Below are 11075 nucleotides of genomic sequence, written 5' to 3' on the forward strand. Positions count from 1 at the left end.
ACTTTTTCGTCGTCGCTGCCCTGATTTTCGAAAAAAATTGTCAAAAAATTTCGTGCCCATCTTGTCAGTTTGACCTTGGAAGAGTTTTGAGACACTCGCCATTATAGTGATTTTTTGCAAAAAAAAGAGCAGCGCAAAAAAAAGCAGCGCAAAAAAAAGAGCGAAAAAAAATTCAGAGTGTGTTTTTCCCTTGTTTAAGTGCAGCGCCGTGATTTTGTTAGTGTTTTAGGCTCGCGTCTCTAGCACGGTCTAGCCTAGGACCAGCACAGTACCATCGTTGAGCGTTTATTCAACTTTGCATCTCTGAATTGATTATTGCTGATCCTTTTTGCTACCATATTATAAGCCTTTCCAGCTCCACATACATCTACGTCGTGTGTTTGACTCTCCCTGGTAATCGCTCTATCCAAGCTTTGAGAGTTTTGACTACAACGGTTGCCGATCACCACCTGCTGCTAGGTAAGAACTGGTAAGAATTTGAGTTTTGCTTGACAGATTTGTGACACCCACCACCACCACTTGTTAGTAGTCTGTAGGATCATATTCTTGTGTGTTTCTATTGCTGCTAACCATGCCAGGATCACAAGCCGACGAGATTGACTGGGAGAACTTAACGAACAAGGAGCTTCATGATAAGTTTCAGCAAATGATGACTGAACAGGTGCAAGATGTGCTGAACAATTTTGAAGAGGCCATGGAGAAGATCACTGGCCTTGAGAAGATGTTCGAAACAAAGCTCGATAACAGATTTACTGAACTGCTTGCGCATCTTCCACTGGCTGCACCTGCCGCACCTCTGCAACAACAACAACTACTACCTCCACGTCGCGAAACAGCCCTCCGCCGAGCGAGCCGTGTCCTTCTTCAGCCTGGTCAAACTATTGGTGCTGTTGTTGATACTTCTGTGGCTCCTGCTGCTAATGCAGAGGATGATTATGCGGGAGATTACGAGGATGAGGTTGATCAAAATCAGAACTACGTGCAACCACCAGCACCACAATCACCAGGTCGTCCACATGCAAATAATCACAATGGTAGGGCTGTCCCTCAGGTAAGAGATCATGACCATCTTCCTAAACGGAAATTGAATATTCCACCATTTGAGGGTAGATATGTTCCTGATATATATCTTACTTGGGAGTTAGAAACTGAATAAAGATTTACATGTTTACAATATCCTGAGGAGAGACGTCTTCCTGATGCTGTTTGTGCTTTCACTAGCTTTGCATGTGTTTGGTGGTCTAAACATTGTAGATTATATCCTATTCCAGCTACTTGGGCTGCTTTGAAAACCTCTATGCGTACTCGTTGGGTTCCACCATATTATGGACGTGAATTGCTTCAAAAATTGCAGCGTTTGAGACAAGGAATTTTTTTTGTAGAAGAATATTATCAGGAATTACAAACTGGCATGATTAGATGTGGTATTGTTGAGGAGAATGAACCTATGCTTGCATGTTTTATGGGTGTATTAAATAGAGAGATTCAGACCATTCTAGAGTATAAGGAGTATACTAATATCACTCGTTTATTCCATCTTGCTTGTAAAGCTGAACGTGAAGTGCAGGATCGACAAGCATTGGCGCGAACTAACTTTTCTGTAGGTCGACCTTCATCATGGACACCGCGTGCATCTTCCACTTCCACTACACCAGCACCTCCATTAGGTGCCACCTCCAGCCGTGATACAAGAAAGCAGGCACAACCACCACTATCTGCCAAGAGCGCACCTGCCCGGCCTACACAGAGCTCTTCTTCTTCCATGGCATCAACTGGGCACACAAGTGATATTATTTGTCGTCGTTGTAAGGGAAGAGGTCATTATGCGAGAGAATGCAAATCTCAGCTTGTGATGATTGCTACTGAGGATGGTGGGTATGAGTCCGCTAGTGACTATGATGAGGAGACGTTGGCTCTTATTACACGTGAAGAACACGGTGGAGATGATTCTGATCATGAGATGCAATACATGGCTCCTGAAGACGCTGACAGGTATGAATGTTTAGTTGCTCAACGTGTTTTGAGTGTGCAGGTCACACAAGTTGAGCAAAATCAGAGGCATAATTTGTTCTATACAAAGGGAGTTGTGAAGGAACATTCTGTGCGCGTCATCATAGACGGAGGAAGCTGCAACAACTTGGCTAGCATGGAGATGGTGGAGAAGCTCTCTCTCACCACAGGACCACATCCACATCCTTACTACATCCAATGGTTCAACAACAGCGGCAAGGTTAAGGTAACACGTACTGTTCGTGTACATTTTAGTATCTCTACATATGCTGATTATGTTGATTGTGATGTGGTACGTATGCAAGCATGTTCCTTATTACTTGGTCAACCATGGCAGTTTGATAAAAATTCTGTCCACCATGGTAGAAACAATCAGTATACTCTTGTTCATAAGGATAAAAATATTACTTTTCTTCCTATGTCTCCTGATTCCATTTTGAAAGATGATATTAGTAGAGCTAATAAAGCAAAACAGGAGAAGAATAAGAGTGAAAATCAGATTGTGGCAAAAGAATTTTAGCAACAAATGATGCCTAATAATAAACCATCTAGTGTTGCTTCTGAAATTAAATTGAAAAGTGCATGTTTACTTGCCACTAAATCTGAAATTGATGATCTAGATTTTGGCACGTCTGTTTGCTATGCTTTTGTGTGCAAAGAGGCATTATTTTCATTCGAGGACGTGCCTTCCTCTTTGCCCCGTGCTGTCAATAACATTTTGCAGGAGTTCGCTGACGTCTTCCCACAAGACGTGCCACCGGGATTACCACCTATTTGAGGGATTGAACATCAAATTGACTTAATTCCCGGTGCATCACTACCCAACCGTGCACCATACCGTACCAATCCATAGGAGACGAAGGAGATTATGCGTCAAGTACAAGAGCTTCTCAACAAAGTTTGTATACGCGAATCCCTTAGTCCATGTGTTGTTCCTCTTATTTTAGTGCCAAAAAAGGATAGTACATCACGTATGTGTGTTGATTGTAGAGGCATTAATAATATTACTATTCGTTATCGTCATCCTATTCCTAGGCTAGATGATATGCTTGATGAATTGAGCGGCTCTACAATACTCTGCGAAGTTGATTTGCCTAGTGGATACCATCAAATTCGTATGAAATTGGGGGATGAATGGAAAACAGCATTTAAAACTAAGTTTGGATTATATGAGTGGTTAGTCATGCCTTTTGGGTTAACTAATACACCTAGTACTTTCATGAGATTAATGAACAATGTTTTACGTGCTTTCATTGGACCATTTGGGGTAGTTTACTTTGATGACATATTGATTTATAGCAGAACTTTGGAGGAACATTTGGAACATTTATGTGTTGTTTTTATTGCTCTCCGTGATGCACGTTTGTTTGGTAACCTTGGGAAGTGCACCTTTTGCACCGACCGAGTGTCTTTTCTTGGCTATGTTGTAACTCCACAGGGAATTGAAGTTGATAAAGCCAAGATTGAAGCTATCGAGAGTTGGCCGCAACCCACAACGGTCACACAAGTGAGGAGTTTTCTTGGCCTTGCTGGATTCTATAGGCGTTTTGTGAGAGATTTCTGGAGCGTTGCTACACCTCTCAATGAGCTTACAAAGAAGGATGTGCCTTTTGTTTGGGGTACCACACAGGAAGAAGCCTTCACGGTATTGAAAGATATGTTGACACATGCTCCTTTACTCCAACTTCCTGATTTTAATAAGACTTTTGAGCTTGAATGTGATGCTAGTGGAATTGGATTAGGAGGTGTGTTATTACAAGAGGGCAAACCTGTTGCATATTTTTCTGAAAAATTGAGTGGGCCTAGTATGAATTATTCTACTTATGATAAAGAATTATATGCTCTTGTTCGGACTTTAGAGACATGGCAACATTATTTATGGCCCAAAGAATTTGTTATACATTCTGATCATGAATCTTTGAAACATATTAAAAGTCAAGCTAAACTGAATCGTAGACATGCTAAATGGCTTGAATTCATTGAGACTTTCCCTTATGTTATTAAACACAAGAAGGGTAAAGAAAATGTTATTGCTGATGCATTGTCTCGTCGCTATAATATGCTTTCACAACTTGACTTCAAAATATTTGGTTTGGAGACCATCAAAGATCAATATGTGCATGATGCTGATTTTAAAGATGTATTGCAGAATTGTAAAGAAGGGAGAACATGGAACAAGTTTGTCGTCAATGATGGATTTGTGTTTCGTGCTAACAAGCTATGCATTCCAGCTAGCTCTATTCATCTTTTGTTGTTGCAGGAGGCGCATGGAGGGGGATTAATGGGACACTTTGGCGTGAAGAAGATGGAGGACGTACTTGCTACACATTTCTTTTGGCCAAAGATGAGACGGGATGTTGAGCGTTTTGTTGCTCGCTGCACTACATGTCAAAAAGCTAAGTCACGACTCAATTCTCATGGTTTATATATGCCTTTGCCTGTTCCCAGTGTTCCTTGGGAGGACATATCTATGGACTTTGTTTTAGGTTTACCTCGAACAAAGAAGGGGAGGCATAGCATATTTGTTGTCGTGGATAGATTCTTGAAAATGGCACACTTTATACCATGTCATAAAAGCGATAATGCCGTTAATGTTGCTGATTTGTTCTTCCGTGAAAGTATTTGCTTGCATGGTGTGCCCAATACTATTGTTTCAGATCGTGATACTAAATTTCTTAGCCACTTTTGGAGATGTTTATGGGCTAAATTGGGGACTAAACTGCTTTTTAGTACTACTTGTCACCCCCAAACTGATGGACAAACTGAAGTAGTCAATAGAACATTGTCTACTATGTTTAGGGCTGTTTTGAAGAATAATAAGAAAATGTGGCAAGAATGCTTGCCTCATATTGAATTTGCTTATAATCATTCATTGCATTCTACTACTAAGATGTGCCCTTTTAATATTGTGTATGGTTTCCTACCTCGTGCACCTATTGATTTGTTGCCTCTTCCATCTTCGGAGAACGTTAATTTTGATGCTAAACAACGTGCTGAATTGATTTTAAAAATGCATGAGTTAACTAAGGAAAACATTGAGCGTATGAATGCTAAATATAAACTTGGTGGAGATAAGGGTAGGAAACATGTTGTGTTTGCACCTGGAGATCTTGTTTGGTTACATTTGCGTAAGGATAGATTTCCTGATTTGCGCAAATCAAAGTTAATGCCACGTGCTGATGGTCCTTTTAAGGCGTTGGAGAAAATAAATGATAATGCGTAGAAACTTGAGCTGCCTGCAGATTTTGGGGTTAATCCCACTTTTAACATTGCAGATTTGAAGCCTTATTTGGGCGAGGAAGATGAGCTTCCGTCGAGGATGACTTCATTTCAATAAGGGGAGGATGATGAGGACATCAATACCATTGTTACACCCACAGCCCCTACTGCTACATATAGTGGACCAATTACTAGAGCTCGCGCACGCCAATTAAATTATCACGTACTTTCATTTCTTTGTAATGATTCTAATGTTCATGAGAATATGATGCTGCCTAAATTGGATACATTTGTTTTGCTTACAAATGAAGGGCCTAGCTTGGAGAAGGATGAACATTGGAGCAAGAACAAGCATGGAGATGATGGCATGCGCAAGGGGAACAAGAACGGAGTTACAAGTGATGATTTCAGGACTTTGAAGCCACCATAATGAGTGCATGAAGCCCTGGATGAAATATACAAGATGCCACTTCATAAATTTCGTCCAAAGGCTATTCTAGGTGTTGCGTCACCTTATTATCGAGCGAGGCCCATGTAATTTCGAAATACATAAGTATAGGCTATTTTTAGAGTCCGTATGTGAGGGGAAACAAGAGATAGGGTTAGTTTCGGACCTCTCCACCAAGGGCCACGAAATTCACCCCTTCTTCCTCCATATATATACAGCCCTTAGGGCATTGTTTAGACTTTGGCGTTTTGTTTAGATTAAAAGTTCGCCATAGCTGCAACCTCGCATACTTCGTTTGTGTTCAACGACCAGACAAAGGCATCACAGAACCCCACCTTGATCAATAAAGCTTTCATCTTATATTCGCAATATCCAGATTGCAATCTCAGTTTCTTGCTTGTTCTTCGTTTGCTCGAAGGAAACAGGCTCTCGTGGTCAGGTTGATCGTGCTCCGGCGTTGTCAATAACCTCTCGGAGTTAGTTTAGCGATTGCTAAGGCGCGACGTCCTCGCACGTTCGTAGTCGGATCGTCAAAGTCGACTTCCACGAAAGCGATATCCATCATCTCATCGAAAGACGGGACACCTTTGCCTCTATCACCGTTCTTGTTCCCCTTGTGCATGCCATCATCTCCATGCTTGTTATTGCTCCAATGTTCATCCTTCTCCAAGCTATGCCCTTCATTTGTAAGCAAAACAAATGTATCCAATTTAGGTAGCATCATATTCTCATGAACATTAGAATCATTACCAAGAAACGAAAGTACCTGATAATTTAATTGGCGTGCGCGAGCTCTAGTAATTGGTCCAGTATATGTAGCAGTAGGGGCTGTGGGTGTAACAATGGTATTGATGTCCTCATCATCCTCCCCTTCTTGAAATGAAGTCGTCATCGCCGGAACCTCATCTTCCTCACCCAAATAAGGCTTCAAATATGCAATGTTAAAAGTGGGACTAACCCCAAAATCTGCAGGCAGCTTAAGTTTATATGCATTATCATTTATTTTCTGCAACACCTTAAAAGGACCATCAGCACGTGGCATTAACTTTGATTTGCGCAAGTCAGGAAATCTATCCTTACGCAAATGTAACCAAACAAGATCTCCAGGTGCAAACACAAGATGTTTTCTACCCTTATCTCCAGCAAGTTTATATTTAGCATTCATACACTCAATGTTTTCCTTAGTTAACTCATGCATTTTTAAAATCAATTCAGCACGTTGTTTAGCGTCAAAATTAACCTTCTCCGAAGATGGAAAAGGCAACAAATCAATAGGTGCACGAGGTAGGAAACCATACACAATTTCAAAAGGGCACACCTTAGTAGTAGAATGCAATGAACGATTATAAGCAAATTCAATATGAGGCAAGCATTCTTCCCACATTTTCTTATTATTCTTCAAAACAGCCCTAAGCATAGTAGACAATGTTCTATTGACTACTTCAGTTTGTCCATCAGTTTGGGGGTGATAAGTAGTACTAAAAAGCACTTTAGTCCAAAATTTAGCCCATAAAAATCTCCAAAAGTAGCTAAGAAATGTAGTATCATGATCTGAAACAATAGTATTGGGCACACCAAGCAAGCGAATAATTTCACGAAAGAACAAATCAGCAACATTAATGGCATCATCGCTTTTATGACATGGTATAAAGTGTGCCATTTTCGAGAATTTATCCACGACAACAAATATGCTATCCTCCCCTTGTTTGTTCGAGGTAAACCTAAACAAAGTCCATAGATATATCCTCCCAAGGAACACTAGGTACAGGCAAAGGCATATATAGACCATGAGGATTGAGTCGTGACTTAGCTATTTGACATGGAGTGCAACGAGCAATAAAACGCTCAACATCCCGTCTCATCTTTGGCCAAAAGAAATGTGTAGCAAGTACGTCCTCTGTCTTCTTCACGCCAAAGTGTCCCATTAATCCCCCTCCATGCGCCTCCTGCAACAACAAAAGACCAATAGAGGTAGATGGAATGCATAGCTTGTTAGCACGAAACACAAATCCATCATTAACGATGAACTTGTTCCATGTTCTCCCTTCTTTACAATTCTGCAATACATCTTTAAAATCAGCATCATGCACATATTGATCTTTGATGGTCTCCAAACCAAATATTTTGAAGTCAAGTTGTGAAAGCATAGTATAGCGACGAGACAATGCATCAGCAATAACATTTTCTTTACCCTTCTTGTGTTTAATAACATAAGGGAAAGTCTCAATGAATTCAACCCATTTAGCATGTCTACGATTCAGTTTCGCTTGACTTTTAATATGTTTCAAAGATTCATGATCAGAATGTATAACAAATTCTTTGGGCCATAAATAATGTTGCCATGTCTCTAAAGTCCGAACAAGAGCATATAATTCTTTATCATAAGTAGAATAATTCAGACTAGGCCCACTCAATTTTTCAGAAAAATATGCAACAGGTTTGCCATCTTTTAATAACACACCTCCAAATCCAATTCCACAAGCATCATATTCAAGCTCAAAAGTCTTATTAAAATCAGGAAGTTGGAGTAAAGGAGCATGTGTTAACTTATCTTTCAATACCGTGAAGGCTTCTTCCTATGCGGTACCCCAAAAAAAAGGCACATCCTTCTTTGTAAGCTCATTGAGAGGTGCAGCAATTGTGCTGAAATCTCTCACAAAACTCCTATAGAATCCAGCAAGGCCAAGAAAACTCCTCACTTGTGTGACCGTTTTGGGCTGCGGCCAACTCTCAATAGCTTCAATCTTGGCTTTATCAACTTCAATTCCCTGTGGAGTAACAACATAGCCAAGAAAAGACACTCGGTCGGTGCAAAAGGTGCACTTCCCAAGGTTACCAAACAAACGTGCATCACGTAGAGCAATAAAAACAGCACGTAAATGTTCCAAATGTTCCTCGAAAGTTCTGCTATAAATCAATATGTCATCAAAGTAAACTACCACAAATCGTCCAATAAAAGCACGTAAAACTTCGTTCATTAATCTCATGAAAGTACTAGGTGCATTAGTTAACCCAAAAGGCATGACTAACCACTCGTATAATCCAAACTTAGTTTTAAATGATATTTTCCATTCATCCCCCAATTTCATACAAATTTGATGGTATCTACTATGCAAATCAACTTTGGGGAATATTGTAGAGCCACTCAATTCACCAAGCATATCATCTTGCCTAGGAATAGGATGACGATAATGAATAGTAATATTATTAATGCCTCTACAATCAACACACATACGCGATGTACCATCCTTTTTCGGCACTAAAATAATAGGAACATCACAAGGACTAAGGGATTAGCGTATATAACCTTTGTCGAGAAGCTCTTGTACTTGACGCATAATCTCCTTCGTCTCCTCTGGATTGGTACGGTATGGTGGACGGTTGGGTAGCGATGCACCGGGAATTAAGTCAATTTGATGTTCAATCCCTCGAATAGGTGGTAATCCCGGTGGCACGTCTTGTGGGAAGACGTCAGCGAACTCCTGCAAAATGTTAGTGACAGCAAGGGGCAAAGAGGAAGGCACGTCCTCGAATGAAAATAATGCCTCTTTGCACACAAAAGCATAGAAAAGAGATGTGCTAAAATCTAGCTCATCAATGTCTGATTTAGTGGCAAGTAAACATGCATTTTTCAATTTAATTTCAGAAGCAACACTAGATGGTTTATTATTAGGCTTCATTTGTTGCGCAAATTCTTTTGCCACAATCTGATTTTCACTCTTATTCTTCTCCAGTTTTGCTTTATTAGCTCTATTAATATCATCTTTCAAAATGGAATCCGGAGTCATAGGAAGCAAAGTAATATTTTTATCCATATGAACAAGAGTATACTAATTGTTTCTACCATGGTGTATAGAATTTTTATCAAATTGCCATGATCTACCAAGTAATAAGGAACATGCTTGCATAGGTACCACATCACAATCAACATAATCAGCATACGTAGAGATACTAAAATGCACATGAACAGTACGTGTTACCTTAACCTTGCCGCTGTTGTTGAACCATTGGACTACTTAAGGATGTGGATGTGGTCTTGTGGTGAGAGAGAGCTTCTCCACCATCTCCATGCTAGCCAAGTTGTTGCAGCTCCCTCCGTCTATGATGACGCGCACAGAACGTTCCTTCACAACTCCCTTTGTATGGAACAAATTATGCCTCTGATTTTGCTCAGCTTGTGTGACCTGCACACTCAAAACACGTTGAGCAACTAAACATTCATACCTGTCAGCGTCTTCGGGAGCCATGTATTGCGTCTCATGATCAGAATCATCTCCACCGTGTTCTTCACGTGTAATAAGAGCCAACGTCTCCTCATCATAGTCACTAGCGGACTCATACCCACCATCCTCAGTAGCAAGCATCACACACTGAGATTTGCATTCTCTTGCATAATGACCTGTTCCCTTACAACAACGACAAATAATATCACTTGTGTGCCCAGTGGATGCCATGGAAGAAGAAGAGCTCTGTGTAGGCCCAGCAGGTGCGCTCTTGGCAGATTGTGGTGGTTGTGCCTGGTTTCTTGTATCACGGCTGGAGGTGGCACCTAATTGAGGTGCTGGTGCAGTGGAAGTAGAAGAGGCATGTGGTGTCCACGATGAAGGTCGACCTGCAAAAAAGTTAGTTCGCGCCAATGCTTGTCGATCCTGCACTTCACGTTCAATATTACAAGCAAGATGGAATAAACGAGTGATATTAGTATACTCCATATACTCTAGGATGGTCTGAATCTCTCTATTTAATCCACCCATAAAACGTGCAAGCACACATCTAATCATGCCAGTTTGTAATTCCTGATAATATTCTTCTACAGAATTTTTCCTTGTCTCAAACGCTGCAATTTTTGAAGCAATTCATGTTGATAATATGGTGGAACCCAACGAGTACGCATAGCAGTTTTCAAAGCAGCCCAAGTAGCTGGAATAGGATATAATCTACAATGTTCAGACCACCAAACACATGCAAAGCTAGTGAAAGCACAAACAGCAGCAGGAACACGTCTCTCCTCGGGATATTGTAAACATGTAAATTGTTGTTCAGTTTCTAACTCCCAAGTAAGATATATATCAGGAACATATCTACCCTCAAATGGTGGAATATTAAATTTCAGTTTAGGAAGATGGTCATGATCTCGTACCTGAGGGAGAGCCCTACCATTGTGATTATTTGCATGTGGACGACCTGGTGGTTGTGGTGCTGGTGGTTGCACGTAGTTCTGATTTTGATCAACCTCATCCTCGTAATCTCCCGCATAATCATCCTCAGCCCCAGCAACAGGAACCACAGAAGTATCAACAGCAGCACCAATAGTTTGGCCAGGCTGAAGAAGGACACGGCTCGCTCGGCGGAGGGCTGTTTCGCGACGTGGAGGTAGTTGTTGTTGTTGTTGCAGAGG

The sequence above is a fragment of the Triticum dicoccoides genome, chromosome 6B, assembly GCF_002162155.2.
Source record: "Triticum dicoccoides isolate Atlit2015 ecotype Zavitan chromosome 6B, WEW_v2.0, whole genome shotgun sequence".
NCBI classification, from domain to species: Eukaryota; Viridiplantae; Streptophyta; class Magnoliopsida; order Poales; family Poaceae; genus Triticum; species Triticum dicoccoides.